The sequence below is a fragment of the Notamacropus eugenii genome, chromosome 2 (genome assembly GCF_028372415.1).
Source record: "Notamacropus eugenii isolate mMacEug1 chromosome 2, mMacEug1.pri_v2, whole genome shotgun sequence".
Classification (NCBI taxonomy): domain Eukaryota; kingdom Metazoa; phylum Chordata; class Mammalia; order Diprotodontia; family Macropodidae; genus Notamacropus; species Notamacropus eugenii.
In genome coordinates, this window is record NC_092873.1 from 39,410,917 (window position 1) to 39,436,531 (window position 25,615).

Here is a 25,615-nt window from a genome sequence, read left to right on the forward strand (position 1 = left end):
GAGGAGAATTCGAATTCTACCCCCTGGGGACTGAGGGCCAGGCTGTACCCCCACACGCACTAGAGAGGTGGGGGGCCAGCGGTGCGGAATGAGGTGTCCCCAGGGACCCTGCTGGGCACGTGGTGGTTCCCCGGGAGGGCTCCAGGGATTGGGAACGGCTCTGCCCTGGGGGGGAGGGGAACATGCAATTATGTGCGCCTGTCTGTATACTTAGCTGTATCCACTTTCCTTAGTCGTGACATGGACTCAACCCTAGTGGTAAAGCTGAAGCCGGTCCAGATGCCGCCCGTGCCTCCACGCAGGGCCCTCCCTTCCGTTCTCAGCCAGATTTTGGCCCGGGAACTCTCAAGTTAAAAAAGAGTCCATGTTCTATTAATGACTCTGCCACATATTAGCTGTGGCCTCAGTTTTCTCTTCTGTAAAAGGAGGGTGTTTGACAGTCTGACTGCACAGGTTCCTTGCCTCCTTGATGGATGTCTAGTCTGGAAAAGAGAAGACTTAGAAAATGTTTTAATTAATTTTTTTCAATTATCTGTCATTTTTTTCTCCATCCCACCTCCCTGAGAAAGAAGGAAAGCCAGAACCCTTGTAATTAAGCACAATCCAGCAAAACTGGATTCTCATATTGACCACCTGCGAAAACCTTGTCTCCTGAATATCGAATGTATCACCTCTAACAGGAGATGGGTAACATTCCTCATTAGTGTTCTGGAGTCATGGTTAGTCATTTTGTTGATCAGAATTATCATCTTTCAAAAGTGTTCATTTTTTACAGTAGGGTCATTCTGTAAATTTTCTGGTTCTGCTTCCTTTGCTCTGAATCTGTTCACACAAATCTTCCCAGGTTTTTCTCAAACTACCTTTTCATTTCTTACAGCACAGTATTTTTTTTATTACATTCATGTCATCATCATCATGATAGCATTCATACACTGCTTTAAAGTTTCCACACCTTTTATGTGCCATAACAAATATATATATTCCATAGTTTGTTTGGCCATTCCGCAGTTGATGCTTACTCCCTCAATTTCCAAGTCTTTAACACCACAAAAAGAACTGCTATAAAATATTTTTATATACATAGGACCTTTTCTTCTTTGTTGGATCAAAGAGCATGTGCATTCAGGGGCCGAGTTCCACAGTGCTTTCCAGAATGGCAGTACCATTTCAAAGCTCCATCAACACTTCCTGAGTGTGCCTATTTTCCCCAAAGACCCTCCACCATTTGTCATTTTCCCTTTTTGTCAGTTTGGCCAATCTGACTGTGAAGTAGAGTCTCTGACTTACTTTAAGTTCCATTTCTCTAATTATGAGTGATTTGAAGCAAGTAAATAGCCTGGATTTCTTCTCTTGACAACCACCTGCTTATATCCTTTGAAAATGCACAAGCTCTTTGATCCAACAAAGAGGAAAAGGTTCTATATGTATAAAAATATCAAGTGTGGATGGAGAGATAATATTTCAGTACTGAAAGGCGTAAAAGAGGAAGTGGACTAGTTTGCTTGGTCCCAGAGGGCAGAACCAGGATTTCTAACCATCAGAAGTTTCTGGAGGAAGGATGAGGAAGGGACTTTCTACAAGTAGAATAAGCTGCCTCTGCAGTCAGCAGGTTTTCTATCTCTGGATACAGAGCTTCAGCCAGAAGCCTGTGTCCATGCCCCCCTCCCCCCTAGCCCACCCCAGAAAATAAGAATGTTAAATCTCTTGGGAACAGGAAGGAAGGAATTGTTTCATTTTTGGGTCCTAACACAGTTCTTTGACCCTAAGAATGGAAAAATGGGCACTTTCTCCAAGATTCTTGTTAGATCAATTCTCTGGTTTCCCTTCCAGTTTAGGGATTTTATCAAAAATAGCCTCTCTCTGTCTCTGTCTCTCTCTCTCCTCTTTTCTCTCTTTGCCACCCTAGCTTACAAGTGTATCTATCTTAAGGTCAGCCGCAGTAATCTGTCCTGACAGGGTGGGCTTGAGGCTCTATACCTAAAACATTAAAAAAAAAAATATTCTCTACAGCCTGAGCACACAGGAGCAGGGCCCATCATGTTTTTTAGAGACTCAGCACATAGTAGGCACCTGGGCAGAATGAATTGTAGAAAAACCAGCTACTAAGCCCTTACTATTGTTGGGAAAGGAAGATAGATCCTTTAGAGTTCTGAGTACAGGTCAGTCTCAGGCAGAAGAAGGGATCTGAGCAGGCCTTGGTCAGCTCTACCCTCTGGCTCCTAGTGGAATGACGGGGGCCCCTTCCAGGCCTGGTCCACCTTTAGGAAGAGTATGAGAATGTGAAACATGGTTTTTTTCATAATTTTCATTTTTCATAATTTTTTTATTTTATTTATGATCTGTCCTCAGAATAATATTTTTAAATATATAAAACAGATAGGATTACAAAAGGAATGCAATTATTTTGAAACCAGTTCATGGACCTCCAGTTTTGTCTATAACATAGTTGTATCAGGAAACAGAAATCAAACATTATGGTGAGGCCAGATTATGGACAGCACTGAAAGCCAGAAAGGAGAGTTTCTATTTAATTCAGAAGGAAATAAGGAGGAACTGAAGAGTTTTAATTAGGGAAGCAACTATTTTTTTTAATGATGTCTTAAGAAAAATAAACCTGGCAGCAATTTGCAAATATAGTGGGAGATCCTAGAGGCAGGGAGGAGAATGAAGGGAGTTTTTCAGTAATCCACGAGGGAAGTAAAGGAAATCAGGTAGCCAGGGAAGTAGAAAGGAAGGAATGACTACAAGAAATATTTCTAAGGAAAAAAAACAACAGGATGTGGTGAGTGACTGGATATAGGACATGAAAGCAGAGAGACATGAGTCAAAGATGACTCCAAGGATTTGCTTCTGAGTGACTGACAAAATGGTGGTACTGTTGACAAAAATAAGGAAGTTGGGAAAGGGAACTAGTTGGGAATGGTAGACGGTGAGTTTGTTTTAGAGATCAGTTCAGTCACTTCATTTTATAGAGGAAAGAAGTGAGGCCTAAAGAGAAGAAAGACTTGACCAAGGCCAAATTAGGTAGTAAATTGGGCCTTGAACTCCATCTCCAGTGCCCTTTGCACAAGGCCCACCTCACTTGAGGAGCAGTCATGGTGTAGTGGAAAGACCATTTACTTTGGAGTCTTGAGGACTTGGGTTCAAATCCTTCCTACCTCCACAACCTTAGGCAAGTCACTGCTTCCATTCCAGATCTGTTTTTATAGATTCATCTCTAAAATGAGGGCTTGGATTCCATAGCCTCTGAGGTCTTTTCTGAGTCTCAATCTAGTCCTAAGGGGAGAGATGTAGAGCAACAAAGACTTGAGGAATCTGTACAGAGGTTGATAGTTGAGAAAAGATTATAAATGGACTCTCCAAGATTTTACTGAACTAGAAGGCTAGGGCAGAAGGTGAAGATCAGGACAGAACAGTTGCACCTGGGGTTTTGTCAGGTATTACTGGGCTGGATGACGATGATAATGACAGCTAGCATTTACATATAGCACTTTACATTCATCTCATTTTATCCTCACAACAATCATGTGAAGCGGGTGCTAGTATTATCCCTATTTACAGATGAGGAAACTGAGGCAAGCAGAGGTTAAGTGACTTGCTCAGGATCACAAAGCCAGTAAGTGTCTGAGGCTGAATATGAACTCAGTCCCAGCACCCTCTCCCCTTTAACACTGAGCTGGAGGAGGTTGAGTTGCTAGACTAGGTGAACCTCACAAGGATATTATTATCCTCAATCTAGGACTGAATTGTACCTCAGATTCTGTGTGGTCCAATCCTTTCCCCCCACGTCCTTCCTTTCACAAAGGAGACACCAAAGCATAGAGATGATATTTATGGATAGACGTTACTATATTGGGTTGTATTACAAGGGGGTTCACTTTGAAGCTTTTCCCCCACTTACCCAAAGTCCAGCATTGTAGGGGCTAGATAAATGTAATGAAGCTAAAGACCATGGTCTAAATTCGCACAGTGAGGGCAAAGTTTGATGAAGGGAAAAGTTCATTTATGTGAGATTGCCTTGAGTCTTAATGCCTATTTTGGGTTAGTTATCCAAATTTGCATTCTATATTTTTGGAATGAAGGAGTACAGTAGTATCTTTTGTTTTTCTGAAGCAATGTGGTATCTTGTAAAAAACAAAACAAAACAACTTTTAATGATAATTACAACTAGGAGAGATCAGCAGCAGCACATAAAGAACCCTCCAGGTTTTCAGTTGTAAGAAAACAACTTTGAACCAGATGAGTTTATGTATTACTTAAAGCTTGAAAGTAAAGTGTAGAGTAAAAGGGAAGTACAGATATGAATATATTTCCATTTATTTTATCTTTGGATTCTCTCCCAGCTCTGTTTTCTGATGGGTGGATGAGGGGGTTGGTTCAAGAATGATTTTTCTGCCATAGGTTCCAGGATACCTAAGAAAGGCCATTACTAACAATCCAGTTTTCACACACTTTGTTCCCTTTCCCTACTCCCAACAACAACTAGTGCAAAGGATTATTGTAGGGTTATGAGGTGAGAATATAGAGGAACCACATAAACATAACCTTTGCTCCCAGTTTTTTTTTCCTAAGAATTTCCCCCTGAAACTGTCCTCATTCATATATTCATTCACATCTGTTCATTCACTCAAATCTTTATTAAAAGATGGAGTGATATTATTTCTGTTTTTTGGAGGGGGTTTTGGAGGCAATAGGAGTTAAATGACTTGACCAGGGTCACATGGATTAAGTGGTATTGAAAGCTATTCCCCAGAGCTGGTCCATAAGCAAAGGGCCTCCATCAAAGATAACTCAAGCATTCTATTGTACAGACCTAAAACAGCCACGATCTAATAAAAGGTTTATGCATATGGTAACCAAAGATATGTACAGAATCATTTCTTGATACAATAACCAAGCTGATAGATAAAAATTCACAGTATCATCCTGAGGTAGGCTTTCTCCCAATTACTGAACTTTCTCCCACGCCACTGAAATCCAATAAAACAATTATCGGGTCATTAGCACAAACTCTTTATGTATAAGCCTCTAAACCTCATTGAAAGATTTACTTTGACAGATGAGGAGCCAAGTGAAGAATACGGATAGCTCATCCCAAGAGGCCCTGACGCTTGGGAAAGAAGCTAAGGAACTACAGAACGAAAAGCTAGATGTGATGGGTCCTTTACCTTCTAACAAGGCAGACAAAGCTCCAAGGTCAGGCAAGCTAACCCCAGTTGACATAGGCTTCATCTTATCTGAAGGAGTTCTCTATTCAAAGCCAGGAAGCTAGGCCTTGGGGAATCTCAGAGGATCTAAAAATGTCTTGGATAATCATTCTTCAAGCCAGTCAATCACCAAGCACTTATTAAGTGCTTACTGTATGCATTGTAATTATTGTTATCTGTTTGCCGCTGGACTAAGCCTTGGGGATTGCAAAGAAAAGCAAAAAAAGCATGGTTCCTGCCTTCTAGGCCCTTACATTCTAATGAGAGAGTCAACATGTAAATAAATCGGTAAATACAAGCTATATATAGTGTGAATGGGAGGGAATCTGAGCGTGGAAGGCGTTGTGCAGTGCCTGGCTCATAGAAGACCCCTAATAAACGTTTACTGACTGATTAGCAGTGAGAATACTAGGAAAGGCCTCTTGGAAGAAAGGAAGGTGAGGTGAGGAGGGAGGGTGTTCCAGGAATGCACAGCCAGTGCAAGTGAGGATGATGCAACATCCAGTGACTGGGAGGATGGTGGTACCCTCTGCATTAACAGGGAAGTCCCAACTAGGAGAAGGTTTGGGGGAAAGATAATGAGTTTTGTTTGGGACATTTTGTGTTTGATGCCTCTGTGGTTTCCAAATATCATCCCCTTTAAATGTCATGAAATTATGCCTTTCTGGGCCAGTTTGAAGTCGAGACCTTTGAGAATAATACCTTCAGTCCTGAGGGCTTCATGTTGCTCTTGGAGAGGCTTTGGAGTGACCTTTTGCACAGAGTACACCAGGCTTATTAAAGTATGACCAAGACCTTCAGAAAAATCCAGCTTATTCTCTCCAGTCTTTGGGAGTTGTTCCAGGCCCTAGGGCTACTGCATCAGGAAATCCCAAGCTCTGCTGCCTGACCCAGCTAAGCACATGGCATTTACCTAGAACCAGGTAGGAAGATAGATCCGATTCACCTACTCCAACCCCAGTCCCTGTATATAGAACACGTCCAGTAGCTGTTTATTCACTTGGCTCCCTCAATGAACAGGGAGAGGATCCTCAGTTAATGAGAAGAAAAGTATTTTTCTGACCTTTGAGCCTGTACATTCCTCTCAGATATTTTGTTGTGGCATCAAGGCGATTCTGGATTTTGAAAGGCCTTAAAAGCCAAACACAGGCTCTGATGTGCTTCAGCCAGAAGGGTTTCCCATGTGGACCCTGTGAAAATAAATCAGCAAGCATTGATGAAGCATTTGCTGTATACCTCATGCATATTATGTATATCTGAGGATACATATCCATCTGTTCACAAAGTCTTTGGGACAGTCAAAATGGCCTCATTTTTCTTCATAATATTCCACTTTCTCCTTCCTAGTCTTTGTCCCCATGTATGGAAGGAACACTTCACTCACCTCCACCTCTAGGACTCCTTATTTCTTTTCATTACAGAGTCTTGAAGACTCTGCTCAATCACCAACTTCTACATGAAGCCTTTCCTGCTCCTACCTGCAAGTGCTGGAGCATACTGCCTTCCCTCCCAAAAGAATCCCTTGTATTTTGTATATTTGTGCACGTACTGTCTCCCTCAATAGAATGAGAACTCCTTGAGAGCAGAAGCTAGTTCATTATTGTCTTTGAATAACCAACACCTAGAATAGTCCCTGACACACATTAGGAGTTTTATAGAAACATATTGATAGATTCATTCAGGGCTTTGTTGTATCATAGACACCTCTGGCAATCTGGTAAAGCCCACAGACCCCTTCTCAAAACATTTTGTAAATGTGCAGGATTATGAAGGAAACCAATTCTATCGAAATATAGTTATCAAAATATTAAGCAAATTCACATACCCCAGATTAAGAACCCTTGCAGTCATTGATCAGCCCAACTAAGTTTGGAGAAATGAAATCGTCAGCTTTGGCTGCAGCTGATGAGAATTTGACCCCAGCAATGCTCAGAGGGGACCACCCTCACAGAAGGCTTGCCATCCTCATCAATGGAAAGATACTCCCACTGACAAAGGCACAGACCCTTGGGCACTGAGGGAAAGCAGAGAGACTCCTTGGGCTCCTTCCTGAGCCAGGATACCATTGATATCAGGCCACCAGAGCAAGGAAAGCCTCTGAAGAGAGAGACGAATCAAGTCTGGGAAGCACCACATGGCAAGGAGCTCTGAGAATGCCAGCCTCGCACCCATTTCCAGCACACCTGACCCTATCTGCCTGACAACAGTAACAGAGCTAGGCTGCTTCATCCCAGGAAACACTGCAGTTGTCCTCAAGCCCCTCCCTATATTAACATTCGGAAATAATTCCTCTAGGGTTTTCAGTTCAGCTGGTTTCAAAATACTATCCCCACTAAATGTCATAAAATAAAACCTCACTGGGGCAGGAAGCAAATTTCCAAAAGTCTCCCAGGCCACAGAATCTTCCCTCCCTTTCCTCCTCCAGGGCTATGGATCCACAGCAGACTACCACACCCTCCTAGCCCATAATCAGAGAGGAGAAAGAACAGCAGAAAATCCTATAGCATTCCACTGGGCATAAAGCCCTCTAAATATTACAACTTATGACTAACCCCCTGCAGAGTCAATATCAGGTATGTGGATCTATGTGTAGACCCACATATGTCATAATATACATGTATACATTATAGTATGTTATTGGACATTATTCATTCTAAGATGTTATTTTATATTGTACGTGCACACATATGTTTACATAATATATACAAGTACATATGCATATACAATGCATGTATGTAGTATAGGCATGTAACTATGAACATGTGCATATGTGTAAATCTATGTATACACCTAGACCTGTGTGTGTGCATATGTGGACATTCATGTATATGCATGTGTAGTATGTATAATAACTACAGACACATATATAATCTCACAGCTCTAAGCCTCTTACTGGCTGTTTTTGAGTCCAACACAATTTTTTTTAATGTATCTAGATGATGAGACCACCCTGACTGACAAGGACCTGGGTTCAGAGTCTGCCTCTGACACTTCTTTCTTACCTGTGTGACCTTGGGTGCCTCACTTCAGGTCCTTGGGCCTGAGCTGCTGATTCTGTAAAAAGAGGGCTGAGCTCTGTTCTAGAACTCTGGGTCCTGTGCTAGAAAGTAACTCGCCAAATCAGAGACTCAGAGAGTGTTACAGAAAGAAGGGCCCTTAGAGTCATCTGCTACAATTGTTTTATTTCACAAAAGTGGAAACTGAGGCTTGTCCAAGGCTACATAAACTGTATAAACATCAAAGCCCCACCTTGAAACATTCTGGTCTTAATCAGCTTTGGGATAGATCAACAGTGTGATTAATTCTATACAGAGAAAAGTATTGTTCATTTACCCTTCCTGAAGTGACTCATTATCCTGTCATATCTCAGGGATGACCCAACCACTGAGCAAACTTCTTACAGCAGGGTCCTTAGTCATTTGGGACACTCCAATGGCCATTGTTCTTGTCAGTCCATTGGCCAGCTCCTCCAGTTCTCAAGCCCAGAGTGCATGGAATCCATCTTCTTTGGTGCCTTCCATCATCTGACTCCTCTGGCCCTAGAACATGATCCCTTGCTGTCTGTCTGTCTCTCTTTATCTCCATTTTCTTCTTCCTCATTCTGTCTCTCCTCTTCATCATTTTCTGTCTCTCCTTTCTCTGTATCTTTTCCATCTCTCCTCTCCATTTTCTCTCTCCCTTCTATCTCTGTCCCTTATGCTCATTCTCAGTCTCTGCCTCTCTCCTATCCTCTGTTAGTCTCTGTCTCTCATTCTCTCCCTGCCTGGGTCTCTCTTCCTCTTGACTCTCTCTGGTGCCTCCTCTCTCCCCCCAGTATGTGCTCCTTCAAATACAATATGGTAAAGGCAGAATCCCAATCTTACCAGCTTCAGCTCCTGGAACAACCTCCCACTGTCCATCTGACATGAGCTCCCTCTTCTCCCCCACTTTTCTATCACTTTTAGAAACACAAACATTTTTCCAAGTCCCCCACAGTCTCAGGCAGAACTAGGAAATTCAGCACCCTGGGTGATTTCCAGAGTACAGGAACACACCCCTACTCCAATTTAAAGAACTATTTACTACCTGTGTGATGTTGGGCAAATCACTGAAACCTCCCTTGGCCTCAGTTTCCTCCTTTGTACAGTGAAAGGATTGGACTAGAGGGCTTCTGAGATCCTATGACCTTGAATGAGTAGATGGTCATTCAAGAAGAAGAGGAAGAAACCAAATAATACAAAGGGAGGGTTTTCATTTTAATCAGGACCATAACTACTGTCCTGATCCTCAGAATTTCTGCACCTTAAAACAACTCCCCAGGACTACTATCTAATCCAGAGAGCAAATAAGCAAGGCCAAGTACCAGCATGAAAGCTAGGAGGCAGGAAGCCAAGGGAGTGAAGGGGTGAGGTTATTGACTGAGGGGAGTTCTTCCATCTTTTCAGTTCTGGTGCCCCTGCCTATTTACACCACTAACATGGCTTCAGCCAATGCTAAGATTTGCCAAATTCTCTCGTTCCTTGCTATATTTGCAAAAGCCATCCCCTTTGTCTCTCCTTTGAAGAAATAAGTTGTTGTTTCTTTGGACTTCTGCCTCCCTTAATCTCTCTGTGTCTCAGTTGTCTGGGCTCTCCGATGGGAAAGATGATCTGTTTCCATATTGAAGGCAGAGGTCTAGAGCTAATGCTTTCTGGAGCTACCCTCTACTGCTGCCTTCTTTGAGGCTACATTTTACTATGATTTCTCATCTTCTCCTTTTGAGGCTCTGACGTTGCTATATCTGAAACAGCCTATTTGACCACTGTGGTCAGTTTTACTTTGTCCTTTCACTGTTGTTTCTCAGTCAGTTTCAAAGAGGACCAATGATATCACAAGGTCATGTTTTCACTTACAAATGAATTGGATTTGTGAGGCAGAGTTGCACAAAGTCATCTGCCTCGATCTCTCTTCCAGAGTCATGGAAATCCAGTGGCACGACAAAAGTCAAGATGACCAGCCATGGTCCTGGATCCAGTGGCTGACCTTGGTGTCTTCTGTGTCTGACCAAGCCCCAAGTGCTCTGTAGTACTCCTGAATCAAGTTTAGGCTTCCTCAATCAATCAATAAGCATTTATTAAATACCTACTGTGTGCCAGGTATGCCTTTACCCCTCTTTTGAAGCCCTATCATTCCATTCTGCAGAGATTTTGTTATCCCACTTTCCAGTTCTGCCACCTACATATATCTCAGTGACCCTGGGCAAATTGCTTCATTTCTGTCTGCCTGTTTCCTTATCTGAAAAATGGGGATCAAAATAGCAACTCCCCCCCCACCCTGCCTGGTACATGGTAAGTGTTATATAAATGTTAGCTGGTATTATTATTAACTGCATGACCCAGGGATAGTCACAAAACTCTTTTGGACTAAGTTTACTCCTCCAAAAGGCAGGACTGTTGGAACAGAGAAATCCTTGGATGCCTCTCAGCCCTTAAATCTACGATCTTATGATCCCTTATTCTATCACTCACTTGCTCTGCTATGGTCACTCTTTGATTCTCTGACCAAATTCCTTAGTAGTCTGAAAGAATGCATTTCCTGGCACACTAGGATCCCTGCTAACCCTGGGTTCAACAAGACATCAGGGATTCAGCTTTCCTGAAAGGGACACAGTCATCCCTGTCACAGGATTTAGGTAAGGGTCCTTAAAGACTCCATTTTGCTCTTATGTCTAGACAAACCCCATCATTTTACAAAGCAAGAAACCGAGACCTGGAGTCAGGATTTGGTCGAGGTCACACAGGCAATTTCGGGATCAGGGTTCAACCTCAGGTGCTCTGGCCCCAAATCAATCAAGGACTCATTCCACAGTCCTGTGCTGAAACCCTCAAGGAACATATTTCTCCTAGCTTTCCCTCTAGAATTCTTCCTAAACATCAATTCCAGAATTCCCCCTTTGACAAAAGGTAATACTCACCCTTCCCATAACACTTTTCTTCTTGAGTCATCAGGGTTTCTCCCTTACCAGTTTAAGCCATAGGAGTTTTTATGACCCTCAGGATCTTTGTCACACTCATTCAACCCTCACCAGACAACCACGTGCCATAGTGATCCTCCCAATCTCTTTGCTTCCCTTTCCACCCACCAGATTTGGTTCAATAACTAAGGCTGACAGCTTCTGCCCTTGCATCTGGGTGATGCAGAATGCTAATGAGACAAACAGAGAAGGAAAATGTCTAGGTCAAGCCAGGTAAAGAGCCCTGTATGTATGCTGCTGCTGAATCCAGCTCTAGGGGACTGTGGGTCCAATTTGGAGGTATAGCACTTCAGAAGAGGTAGTGGCAAACTGAAAGACCAAATGGAAGAGGGAGATCAAGGCTAGAAATGGTCTTGGAACTATGTCATATGCAATTCCAAAGGACCCATAGCGAAAAATGCATTCTGAGTGCAGATTGAAGCAAACTTTCTTCTTTTGGCAACATAGCTAATATGGAAATATATTTTGCATGATTTCAAATGTATAATTGATATCATATTGTTTGTCTTTTCCATGGGTGGGGGACAGGCAAGAGGAAGGGAAATAATTTGGAACTCATTTTTAAAAAATGAATGTTATAGATAGATGAATGAATGAATGAACAAACAAATAAATAAATGAATGAGTAAATAAAGGGAAAAAAGAAACCATGTCATGAGAAAAAGAGCAACAGGGCAGAAGAAAATAATAATTTTTAAAGCACTTACTCTGTGCCAGGGACTGGATCTGTAATTTCATTGGTGTAGGGAGCTCCCTCTTCCAATACAGTTTGGCACCTTCTCTGGCAATATATCCTCCGGCAGAATTGCCTGGAATACAGAGAGATTGGGACTTGCCCAAGCCCACGGAGCTAGTATATGTGGGACTTGAGCTTGGGTCAATGAGACTGTTTGTTTGTTGTTCAGTTGTTTTCAGTCATGGTTGAATCTTCATTACCCCATTTGGGGTTTTCTTTAGCAAAAATACTGGAGTGGTTTATTGTTTCCTTCTCCAACTCATTTTATAGATAAGAAAACTGAGGCAAACAGGATTAAGTGACTTGCCCAGGGTCACATAGCTCTTAAGTGTCTGAAAACAGATTTGGACTCAGGTCTCCTGTTTTATCTTCTGTGTTACCCCATTCTGTCCACCAAACCATGATGCTTGAAATTAGGCATTTTTGGCAGGAAAAAGAAGACATGAGAAGAACATTTCTGAAAGACTCTTGTGGAAGAAAAAATAACAAGGGATCAAAGTTAGAAGGAGTCTATGTAAGAAAACCTTTCTAAACATCAGAGCTGTCCAACAACAAAGTGCACTACTTTGAAAAGTACTGAATTTTCATCCACAGAATGAACTGATAAATAAATAGAAGGATGTGTAGTATGGATTTTTATATATATATATGTATATATATTTATACATATTTGTGTCTAATGATAGCCATGGGGGAGGGTGAAAAAAAGAGCTACACAAGAACTTTATTATTATTTAAAAGGAAAAGCAAGTTATACCTAACAAATCAACAGTTTCATATGCATTCTTCTTTTTTTCTATTCTATTTTGTTACTGAAATGCTTATTTTATTTCTTAAATTCAGAATAAAAATAACAACAACAAAAAAAGAAATTAAAAAAAAAAGTAGTGAGCTTCTTTTTTTCCACTAAGAGTTGAAGCATCTTTGTTGAAAGCTCTGCACAGTCTGGCCCTAGCCTACCTTTCCAGCTGTGTTACTGCTAATAATGATGATGATAAAGATTGCTGACATTTATACAGTACATGAAGGTTTGCAAAAATGTCTTACAAATCTTATCTCATATGATCCTCGCAAAGATCCTGGGAGGTAGGTGCTAATATTATCCCCATGAAATGTATTTTCCATTACCCTCCTTCACACCTTCTACATTCCAGCCAAACCAGCCTATATGCCTATGAAAATGACCATGGAAGGGGTATCTAGGTGGATAGGACACTGGCCCTGGTATCAGGAAGATCTGAGTTCAAATCTGAACTCAGACGTTTGACACTTAACTAGCTGTGTGACTCTGGGCTAGTCACTTAACTCCAATTGCTTCACCAAAAATAAAAAGAAGGAAAGAAAGAAAGAAAGAAGATTCATGAAATTCATGACTATAAAAATTCACCATGAAAATGCGTTCTGAATCTGCATGCTTTCACACAGTCTGTCTTCAAGACCTGGAAGGCATTCCCTCCTTCTGATCAGTCTGTTTCCTTCAAAACTCAGCTCAAGCACCTATCTCCCTCCTCTCTCTGGCTTCTAGTGACTTTCCCGGACTGCAGACCGCCCAGTTACCTGGTGGATGTCTTGCACCTATTGATATGTGTCTATTTGGCCTCTTCTGTATGTAATGTAAGCTCTTTGAGGGCAGGGACTATCATTTTTGTCTTCGTATCCCCAGCCCTGGCCCCATGCCTGGCACATAGTGGGAGTTTGTAGATCTTGTCCCCAAAGAAGAGATAAGAAAGTGCACCTCCTTCTCTTCTTTGCAGTTTGGTGAATAGTGTGTGTGTAATGCTATATAGACTGTTCAATTTCCTTTTTTTCTTCTTTGCTCCAAAGGATAGCTTTCTGGGCTGCGGAGGGATGAATGAAGGGAATGGGGATGAAGGAAAAGAAGGTGATGCAGTAGCAAGATGTATTAAATAAATAGAAATAAAAACAAAAACAAAAACTTTTTTATTTTGAAAAATGCTTGTTGATACGTGAGGCTAGGCGATAATATGCCATGCATCTCAGAGAGGAGATTCATGTCTTAAACTGTATTAAACTAGATTATCTCTAAACAGGATTACTGTCACAGATCTTCCCATGACCTCCTTCAGCTCTGAACTCCCTCCAGCCTCTTAAGCTCAATACTCTTCAGGAACTGATACCTGTTGGATTTATAGACTTAATTCACTGCCTTCAGTCTCTCAGTGAGCTGACAACCTCTCAGAGTAGATGATCTTGCATATTCTTTAAGACAATAGAAGCAACCCAACCACTGGTATGCCAGGGTCCCTATACCAAACTTCATAGGTCCCCTCAACCAGCCTTTAATTCCTCAGTATCAGTTATTCTCTGAAAATATCCTCAGGAATTTGGCCAGAGGAGGACAGGAAAACTCCTTTCATGGGCCCCCAAGCCCTAGAGGAAGTGTCAGAATTCCATACCATATCTCTAGGCCAAAGCTCTTCCTGTTCATGGATCTTATTGTCAATTTCTACACTTGTGACTGAAATCAGATCAATATCCCTCAGCCCAAAAGGCCCCTTTCTGGTCTTCAGCTGTCAGTCTCTCCATTTCCCATGGCATAATTACATCGCTAGGTTACGCTTCTCCTCAAAAAATTGAAATGGAATCCATCTCCTACTTTTTGCCGTTGTTCAGTTGCTTCAGCCCTATCCAAATTATTTTGACTCCATTTGGGGTTTTCTTAGAAAAGATACTGGAGTAGTTTGCCATTTCCTTCTCAAACTCATTTTAAAGATGAGGAAACTGAGGCAAACAGGGTTAAGTGACTTATCCAGGGTCACACAGCTAATACACAGCTGAGGTCACATTTGAACTCAGGAAAATAAAAGTCTTTCTGATTCTAAGACCAATGTTCTATCCACTGCACCACCTAGATGCACTTAATTTTACCCCATCTCTTTTCTCCAATTTCCTCCTTTCAGAGTTATCAGTGACACAGGAATTTGTGTTTCTATTGTACTAACTTCCTTATAGACAACTTATTCCCACTTACATTGGAGCTGTCTATTGTAGACCACAAGACTTTGAGAGCAAGGATGTATCCAGTATTCTGGGTGAAAGTATAAATATTCAATATATTTATTTTTAATGATATACTATATACTGTCCAGTAGGACAAGGGTTGACACATCTACCACCTCCAGCTTCTTCTTAAAAGGTAAAGTGTTCCATCTACATACCTCCCTTTCAAGAACCAACATTGATGACTGCAGGGAGGGCTTTAAATCCTTCCTTTATATAATTCTTTCTGTTTATTCCATCATCATCTAGTCACATAAAGTCATAGACTATAGATGGAATCATGAATTTAGAATTGAAAAGGATCTTATTTTACCCTTGAGGACACTGAGGCTCAGGGAGGTGACTTTAATTGACCACAGTTGTGTAGTTCTTGTCCTTCTTTCTTGAAGAGGACCAATGACTTTAAGAGGGAGATGTCTTGACTCGCAAGTGAATTGGATTTAAGTGAGACAGGGCTGTGCAAAGTCACCAGCCTCACTCTCTCCTCCGGATCCATGAGAATCCAGTGATTAGACATAGGTCAGGACTTCACAGGTCAAGACATCAACCCAAGACAGGGTGGTAGTCCCAATCACGGCTCTAGAGCTGGGAGGGTCATCAGAAGTCATCTACTCAAATGCTTTCATTTTACAGAAAAGGAAACAGGCCCAGAAAAATGGAGTGATTTGTCCAAAGTTGCTCAGGTGGTCAAGAACAGAAGTCTTCATCTATTATTACCCCCACATTTTCACAGACACAAAAGTATCTGGCATGGAACGCAGTGCCTGAAACATAGTAGGTGCTCATTCAATATTTAATTGATCTGTGCAGCCTCTCAGCATGTAATGGAAAAAAAATGTGGAAAATCTCTCTGCAGGAAATCCAGAGAAGGTCAGGAAGAGCAGATGTGCTGGATTCACTCAATCACGTAGAAAGGTGCTGAGCCAGTTTCCTGTAGCTGTAGCAAGGATGGCAGACAGTAAATAGATGACCCACTCAGTTAGCTACCAGACTGGATCCCACAAGACCACAGAGAGCTGACAAAGATGTCCCCAGAAGTCAATGGCACAGGTCAGTGTTCCAGCTATTTGGACAAAAATTGGAACAATGAGCAGTGAGCTGATTCTGGGACTCTTGGAACCCTGATTAACACAAAGAGATCTGAGTATGATAATGATCCTGTCCCTGCTTAACAATTGCACTTCTCACTGTAATGCCTAAGCTTTATAGAAGCAAGGTGTCCCAGCTTCTGTGAAACAAGCAGGTCACACCACTCCATCTTTCTTAAAATAATTGCTTTTTCGAGACTTGCAGACATCAGGCAGGATGACTTTGAAAGTTATATGTTAACTGTATTACATTTAAAAAGAAAAGCCAACTCTACTTAATAGAGACTCACAATTTCATATACAATCCTCTTTTATTCTGTTCTACTCTGTATGTAGAAATTCACATTTTGTTTGGTGTTTAAGTTCAGAATAAAAAAAATTTAATAAATGAATTAAATGTGTGGAGGAAAAAAATCACCATTTTCACATTTGGAACTAGCTATAAGATGTCAAAGATTTGCACCTAGATTAATTTCTTATTGCCCTGTCTCACACCACCTCTTGCCCAAAAAGCAGTTGAACTGAAGAATAAATTTTGCATTAAAATTAAACAGAATAGGTTTCAGAAGAAAAAATAAAGTAGAATAAAACTGAAATCTATATTCTTTATACCAATAAGTTACCAGTGCCATCATAAATCTACAGTTATTTATTAAGGCCCTACTTTGTTCCAGGCATTGAAAGGGGAAGTTTTCCAGGTACTCCCTTTCAAGAGAAACCCAACACCAACAAAGTATAAAAGCCTTTCCCCTCCACCTTCAAAATGATCAGAAATCTCCCTCAGGGTATTAAAATATTTGTTGCTGAGTCGTTGCTGACTCTTCCTGACCCAAACTGGTGTTCTCTTGGCAGAGATACTGGAGTGGTTTGCCATCTCCTTCTCCAGCTCATTTTACAGATGAAGAAACTGAGGCAAACAGGTTAAGCGACTTGCCCAGGGTCATTCTCAGGAAGACGAGTGCTCTATCCACTGCATTATTTAGCTGTCCAAGATAAATTAAATGCAAAATTGTAACACGTGCTTAATTTTAGCATCCCTGTAACAAGAATGCCCCTTCACCTCAACTCAATTTGCTTTAATTATATTATTTTCACATCAGGCATCACAGAATTGATTTGAGGACCTGTCTGTGCTGCCAGAATCACTAGTCACAGTTCTAAAGGCTTTTTGTTTGTTTGTCTTTTGTTTTTTCTACAGCTGAGTCCTATGACCTCATCTTTATGGGATCCTAGGTCTAGGGCTCCTTTCAGGGGGCCCTTTCTACGCTGTGTGAATCATCTAAGTCAGGGGTGGGGAACCTGAGGCCTCGAGGCCATATGTGGCCTTCTAGGTTCTTGGTTGAAGCCTTTGACTGAATCCAAACCTCACAGCATAAATCTCCTCAATAGAAGGATTTAAGAATTTAAGAGGACCTAGAAGGTCACATGTGGCCTTGAGGCCTCAGGTTTCCCACACTGATCTAAGTGTTAGACACTAGCTTGGGTCTGACAAGTTCAGTGATGCCTAAGGTCTCCCAATCAGTGTGGAGCAGAAGTGGGTTCTCCCCATATAAGATTGCATGCTGTCTCAGGGAGGTAGAGAAAATTTAAGATTTATGGAAGTGGTTATTGAAAACTGAAAACAAATAAATTAATTTTAAAAAAGAAGAAGTGGGTCCTCTATCCATATCTCCCTCTTTTGGGCCTTTAATAGATCTGGCTGGTTCCATCTCTGCAAAGAACTTCTTAAGCTTTTTGTGTGCATCATATACCCATTTGACAGTCAGTCTGGTGAAGTCTATGGACCCTTCTCTCAGAAGAATGTTTTTAAGTGTATAAATTAAACTACATAGAATTACAAAGGAAGTCAATTATAGGGAAACACAATTGTTGGAAAAAATTCTTTTCTAAGTTCAGGAACCTCAGATTAAGAACTCTTGTCTTCAGGAAGTTTTTGATTGCTAAGAGATCTCCCACAGTTGAGCAACTAAACTGAATTTTCTTCAGACCTTTACTTTGTTTTATCAGAGTTAATTTCAATTTGTGTCCCAAGGTCCTGACAGCATTACTTAATGGATTTTCAGTAAAAATTCTTAACAATCCCGCCTTCCCAGGTCATTCAAATCAATTAGCTTTTTAAAAAATACATTTCTATTATTTTTATATCATCAAATTCCTCCTTTTCCCTCTCACTTCCAAAAAACTATGCTTTATAATTAAAACAAAAATTAAAGAAAAAAGCAAAATGTATCAATACATTGAAAAAAATCTCATACATGATACATTCATGGAAGTTCACTTCTACCAAGGAGTGAAGAAAGCATCTTCTCATGTTTCTTCTTTGGAGGCCTTGGTCATTCTTTGTAATTTTCAACATTTAAAGTCAATAAACTTTGGCTGATCCCCTACAATGTAAAAGGTTTGCAGGTGACCCACAAAACAACAGAGAAAAACATGGTAAACACAAATGGGTTACAACACACTTAAGAAGAATGACAGCTGGCATTCAAATAATGCTTTAAGGTTCGCTAAGCTCTTTACAAATATTCTCTCATTTTAACCTCTCAACTTTGTAAAGTAGGTGCTATGTTATCCCCACTTTACAGATGAAATGGAGGCAGTCAGAGGTTGAATGACTTGCTTAGTCACATAGCCAGGAAGTGTCTGAAATAGGATTTGAACTCAGATTTTCCTGACTCCAGGCCTAATGCTCTCGCCATGCTACCACTTCATAATAAATGCATTAATATATTTTTCTTCAAAATGAATGAAAATTTTTCATTAAGCAGTAACTAGAAATAGACCCTGCCCTCAAAGAAGCTTATTTTCTAAAAAGGGAGTAAGGGAATCACAGAATTTGGAAGTTGGACATCTTCCATTTATTGATTATTTCAATTTATCTTCGGTGTATCTTATCTAGTTATTTGTATCCTGTCTCCCTCATTACATTGTGAATTCCTGGAGGGCAGAGATTCTTTTGGCTTTCTTTGTATCCTTAGTGCTTAGATTGTGCCTGGTACATACTAGGTTTGGGATTGGGGGGTGGGGAGGGGGTGGCTTTAAAATTGTTGTCTTTTTTATTTTAATTTTTAAATTCAGTTTTATTTTATTTTTAGTTTCAAATTGTCTCCTTCTCACCTCCTCCACACAAAGTAGGCTCTTTTTTTAAAAAATATTTTATTTACCCTCAATTACCTGTAAAAACAATTTTTAACCTTTTTTAAAAGTTTATTTTAAAAATTCCCAATGGTTTTCTAAGGCAAAATGCCTTCCACACTTAGAGAAAGAACTATGGAATTCATTCACAGAATGCAGCAGATCACGTGTGTGTGTGTGTGTGTGTGTGTGTGTGTGTGTGTGTGTGTGTATTATGTTTTGATTTCTTATATGATTTCTTCCATTTATTTTAGTTCGTCTACACAGCATGACTATAGTGAAAACGTATTCAATAGGAAAGTATATGTAGATCCTATATAGAACTGTGTGCCATCTTGGGGAGGGGGGGAGGGGGGGAATCTAAGTTTTATGGTAGTGATTGTAGAACATTAAAAAAATAAATAAAATTTTTTTACAAAGTGTTTTTCTTTTTAAAGTTTTGAGTCCTAAATTCTACCCTTCCCTTCCCTCATCCCTCCCTGAGATAGTAGGCAATCTGATACAGGTTCTACATCTGCAATCTTGTAAAAACATATTTCCATATTAGTCATTTTGTGGAAGAAAATAGAAAGAAAGAAAGGAGGGAAAGAAAGAAGGGAGGGAGGAAGACAGGAAAAGAAAAAGAAAATAGTGTAATTCTGTCTGTATTCAGATGCTATAAATAAATATCTATGATAATAAGTAATAATATATAAATATATAAAAATACAATAACAAATAATAAATCTCTAGAAGCAGATATATTTTTCATAAGTCTTTTGGGATTATCTCTCATCATTGTATTGCTGAGAATAACTAAGTTATTCACAGTTGTTCATCACTATAATATTGCGGTTACTGTGTACAATGTTCTCTCATTCTGCTGACTTCACAGTTTGTGGAAGTCCAGGATTTTCTGAAATCATCCTGTTTGTTATTTCTTGTAGTACAATAATATTCTATTGCAATCATATACCACCATTTGTTCAGCCATTCCCCAATTAATGGTTATACCCTTAATTTCCAATTCTTAGCCCAAACAAAAAGAGCTGCTGTAAATATTTTTGTACAAATAAGTCCTTTTCTTTTTCTAAAAAAAATATATATATCTTTAGGGTACAGACTTAGTAGGGGTATTGCTAGACCAAAGGGCATGCCCAGTTTTATAATACTTTGGGCATAGTTCCAAATTGCTTCCCAGAATGGTTGGATCAGTTCACAACTCCACTAACCTTTACTTTCCCTCCAACATTTATCATTTTCCTTTTCTGTCATATTACTCAATCTGATAGGTATGAGGTGGTGATAATAGATTCTTAATGAATGTTTTTTGACCTGCTGATTGGCTGAGTTCAGGAACCACCTAGTCCAACTCACACAAAAAACATGTCTACCTTCCATATGAGGACTGGGGGGAGGAAGGCAAGAAGTAAATGGTTTATATAGGGATGTCAGAGAGACAGTGATTGACATCATCTTTTCTAAGAATGGTAGTATTGATCTGATTACTCGTATGAGAGCTAGAACTAGAAATGGGAGGTTCCGAGGAGGTGGGCCCATGCTAGGGGTACATGGGTGGTGGCATGGTATAGTACCAGTGGTCACTGGCCCTCAAGAAATAGCTGAAAAGCCGACACAAAGGAAACAGGGTAAAGGAGGCAGGCCAGTCAAACAATGAGTCTCTGGGTTGCACTGATACACTCAGAGGGAGTTGATGTTGCAATGTACAGAGACTGATGGATGGACCTGGACTTGAGAAGATCTGAGTTCGAATTTGCATCAGCTTCTCACTAGCTGTGTCACTCTGGGCAAGTCACTTAGTCTCTATCTGCCTCAAGTTTTCTCACCTGCAAAATGAGGACAATAACTAGCCCTTACTTCAGAGAATTGTTCTAAGGATCAAATGAGACAAAATTTCTAAATGTGCTTAACACTGCACAATAATAAACGCTCATTCCCTTCCCTTCCCCTTGACACCAATGGTCCACATAATGTGGAAAAGCCTCCTTGAGGGAGGCCTTCAGCGTGTTGATTGGGTAGACCGTCAGATATGAACACAGATATCACACAGGACACAAAGACAAGGATAGGTCATGCTCAGTGCTCTTGGAAGGAGAACAAGGATCTACTTGGATGAACTTGGAGTACTGGAAAGATAGCCAATAGACAGTGGAAAATGTGGAAATGAAACTCAGGAAAATAAACTCAGAGCTGAATATTGGGGTTTGGAAGACATAGGATCCTAGATTTAGAGACAGAAGAGACCTGGTAGATCCTTTAATTCAACTTCTTCATTTTATAGATGGAGAAACTGGGGCCCGCTTGGACCTATTCAAGGTCATCCAGGTGCTTTGAACCTAGGCACATTAATTCCAGACAAAAATGCTTACCATGGTCCTAGGTTACTTCTCTACCTAGAGTGATAATGCCGTGAAAATGGATGATTGCCAAGGAAAGGAGAGGAAGTGATTAAGAAAAAAACAAAAACAAAATAACAAAAAAATGAGAAAATTGAGCTAGGACTGGCACTCCAACCAACATATTCCTGCCAAGTTCAAACCGACCTATTGATATATAACTTTCCTTTGGATGTGAACCTCCAGCATACCTAATGATGATTATGATCAGAATATTAACTCTTTACAAGAAAGGCAAAAAAACAGAGAAAAAGCCTTGTGAGTGAGGAAGATTTGGATTCAAGTCCAGCCTCCAGCCTCTGACACAGTCTGGAGGAGAGACCCTGGGCCAATCACTTTTTGGTGGCCCAGGAAACTCTTAGATTGTAAAGTGCAGAGAAATTGCTGACACATTGACAGAGAGAGTTTTCTCACTGAGAGGTCCCCACACCAATGAAGTCCCTGGTCCAACCAAAAAAACAAAAGACATCCCAGTTTCATTTTAGGCTATTCCATTTGATTTTCACAACCACATTGTACAATTATGAAGATCTCCATTTTACATATGGGGAAACTGAGGCCCACACAGGGGGAATGACTTACCTAAAGTCACACTACTAAGTGTTGGAATTTAAATTTGAAACTTGGTTGTCTGACAAATACAGTGATTTATATAACATATTTCCTCTCAACTGTCCATATTTCTAATTTGTTAATGAGATTATTAAATATGGTTGCTGATTTGTGGTTGCCTCAGTTGCATGCTGCACTTATGAGGCCTGGATCCAGCCAGACTTCATTTCCCTCCCAGGCCATTTTCCTAGTCATCATGCTTTCCTTTGCTTACCGTGCTAAAGGCACCCCAGCCACTCTTTCCAGTTTTGAAACCACAATCGAATCAGCTTAATCATTGTTCCATAATGGAATGGGTCATTCTTTTCTCCATGGCCAGATTGTAGCCCTGTAACATTCCAAACCAAGATACTTCCATTAAAATATAAGCTTCTTGCAAGAGGAAACTCTCTTACTTTGGTATTTCTATCCCTAGAGATTAGTAAATGCTTAATCACCATTAATTCATATGGAATAAGTTGTTGTGAAGTCATTTTCTACCCTTAGTGACTTCATTTGGGGTTTTCTTGGCAAAGATACCAGAGTGGTTTGCCATTTCCTTCTCCAGCTCATTCAGTGGATAAGGAAACTGAGGCAAACAGAATTAAGTGATTTGCCCAGGGTCACACAGCTAGTAAGTTTCTGAGACCTGCTCCACCTAGCTGCCCATATGGAATGAACAGGTAAGGGAAATTCTTGGGGTAGACTCCAACCTATCAGTGACTACTAGTAGATAAGTCTTAGGCCTAAGATTAGAAAAACTGAGTCACTTATCCAGAAGAAATTAGTTCAAAGTCCCAATTTGAACACAGGACTTCCTGATTCCAAACCCTCTACTCCACCCATCACTGATCACCCAGGCTGCCTCTAGGCAAGGGTTGGGCTGCGGTCTGTGAACTGGATTTTTTAAAAATTTGTTTCAGTAACTCTATTTCAATATAACCAATTTTTGTTTATAATCCTAAGCATTTTTTTTCTACATTTAAAAATGTTCTTCTGAGAAAGATCCAAGACACAAAGGAGGCTGAGCATCCCTGCTTTAGAGAAGATTACCCAGGAGAAAAGGAAAGGCTTTACTAAAGTAGGCCAGGCCTGTCATACCTGCTGTCATCCCCTCCACCCACACTTTGGTTTTATGCTCAAATCTGGTACAGGTCATAGCTATTCCCTTAAGATCATTGAAAGGAATTTATGTGCAGATTCCTACACCAAGTTCTAGGGGAAAATAAGATTAAATAACACCTAGACCTGACTAGACACATCTCACAATCTGGGAGGTATGATCCCACTCGGAATGAACTGTAGATCAGACCCTTGGGGAGCACTCCTGTTGCCTCTGCCCAGCTTGAACCAGGATTAGACCTTTCACCTGATCTTTCTGACAATGAACTCTTCCTCTACCTCACTCCCAGTTGTGTACCCACACCTAAGGAAGGGCTCCCAGTGCCCTGCTGCACACCCATTCCTCCCTTCCCAATGACGGCAGGCCTGGACCTCCAGCATTCTCCCTCTCCCAGAGATCCTTTCCCCCTTGGATGAGAGAACAAATTCCTTGTGAGTGGGGATCATTTCCTGCTTTGTACTTGTATTTCCAGTACCTAGCAGTGCCTAGCATAGAATACTCAAGGATCAATTAATTGATACTTAATAAAGAATGCTCATTGACGAAGGAGCAGGAAGTTATCAATTATAATCTTCTAGTACAAGTCTTATCAATTATCCTGAAACTGAACCCTAAGGATCACAAGACCTTGACATCTGTCGTGATTCTGCACCCTCGGGCATATAGGGCTTTCCTATCCCATTGTGCTCTCCAAAGGCCCTACCTAGCACTACCATAAGTCTACAAGATGGACCTAGGCCTTATCTAAGGACCACCTTTCTAAATGTGTTGTCTCTTTCAATTAGAATGTGGCACAGACCCTCTCAATTGTCTCTTTGCGCCCTATTTGTAGATAAGAAATACTTAATACTTTTTTTTATTCATTCCTCATGCAAAATGACACGTGTTAGGTCCATAAAAAAGGTCCCACCTAAACCCTTAAACCTTCTCCTCTTCCAAGTTTACCTAATTCCATTGAGACCATTACCATATTCTCAATTTCGCAAACTTGAAGGAAGCAGAAAAAACATGGAATGTAGAGACAAAAGCCCTGGGTTCAGATCAGTCCATCAATCAATAAACATTTATTAAGCACCTACTATGTGCCAAGACTACTAAGCCCTGGAGACACAAAAAACAGACAAAAAGAGCCTCCAAGGGGATCATTATTTAATGGTGGAGATGACAAGCAAATAAATATGTACAAACAAGCCATATATAGGATAAAGGGTTAATAGTTAATAATTAATCATTAATAGTTAATAATTCAGAGAGGAAAGGCACTAGAATTAAGAGAGCTTGAGCAAACATTTCCTGGAAAAGATGGAGGGAGTTTTGATTAGGACTGGAAGGAAGTCAGGAAAGCACCTAAGTGAAAATGGAGAGGGAGAGCCTGGGATCAGGCATGGGGGCAGCCAGAGAAAGTCCAGAGCCCAGAGACTGAGGGTCTTGTTACTGGAAGAGCAGGAGGCCAGTGTCACAGGGCCAAGAGCACTTACCGTCTGTCTGACCTGGGGGCTCAAGAAAGGCTTTATTACTAAAATGGGACCTGAGCTCTGCCTTAAAGGCAGAGACAGTCAGGGTCCAATTTGACTGAAGCACTTGTGGAGAAGTAACAGAAACCCCAGCAGCCGCAGCCATAGGAGTGGAAGCAGCAGCAGCAGTAGTAGTGTGAGAGAAAGCTGGAAACCTAGGTTGTATGAGATTGTAAAGGGCTATCAATGCCAGGATAAAAAGTCACTTAAGGGTTTTGAACAGAATACTATATATCTGTGCAGGCAGCTAGGTGGTGCAGTGGATAGAGCATCAGTGCAGGAGTCAGGAGGATCTGAGTTCAAATCTCACCTCAGACATTTGACACTCACCAGCTGTGTGACCTTGGGCAAGTCACTTAACCCCAACTGCCTCATCCTGGGTCATCTCCAGTCATCCTGATGAACATCTGGTCACTGGATTCGGATGGCTCTGGAGAAGAAGTGAGGCTGGTGACCTGCACAGCCCTCCCTCACTCAAAACAAAGTCAAGTGCAAGTCATGTCATTACTTCTCTGATGACATGGTCTTCGTTGGCAATGAAGGACAAACAAATCACACACACACACACACACACACACACACACACACATATTTGTTCATAAGGAAGATTAAATCTGGCAGAATGGGCTTCAAGATGGATCAGAAGGGGGAGAGATAGAAGGACCAGTTAGAAGGCAGTAGTCTAATTGGTTGGTTATTCATCAGTCTCCCTCTCTCCTCCACAGTCACTGGAGTCCAGTGGCAAGACATAGGTCAGGAAAGCTGGCATGGCTCCCTACTAACATCAGGAATCAGATTGAGCATTTGGTTGA

General features: G+C 40.9%; 1 long non-coding RNA gene across 1 annotated transcript; it reads right to left on the bottom strand.

Annotated features, from left to right (window-relative positions):
* Nucleotides 1-146: 146 nt before the first annotated feature.
* LOC140524982 (uncharacterized) lies at nt 147-11,252 on the bottom strand. The gene is made up of 3 exons (XR_011973885.1): nt 11,140-11,252; nt 6,271-6,397; nt 147-482 (listed from the first exon to the last, which is right to left on the bottom strand). It is a non-coding gene; the product is annotated as an uncharacterized lncRNA (long non-coding RNA).
* Between the last annotated feature and the right edge of the window lie 14,363 nt (nt 11,253-25,615).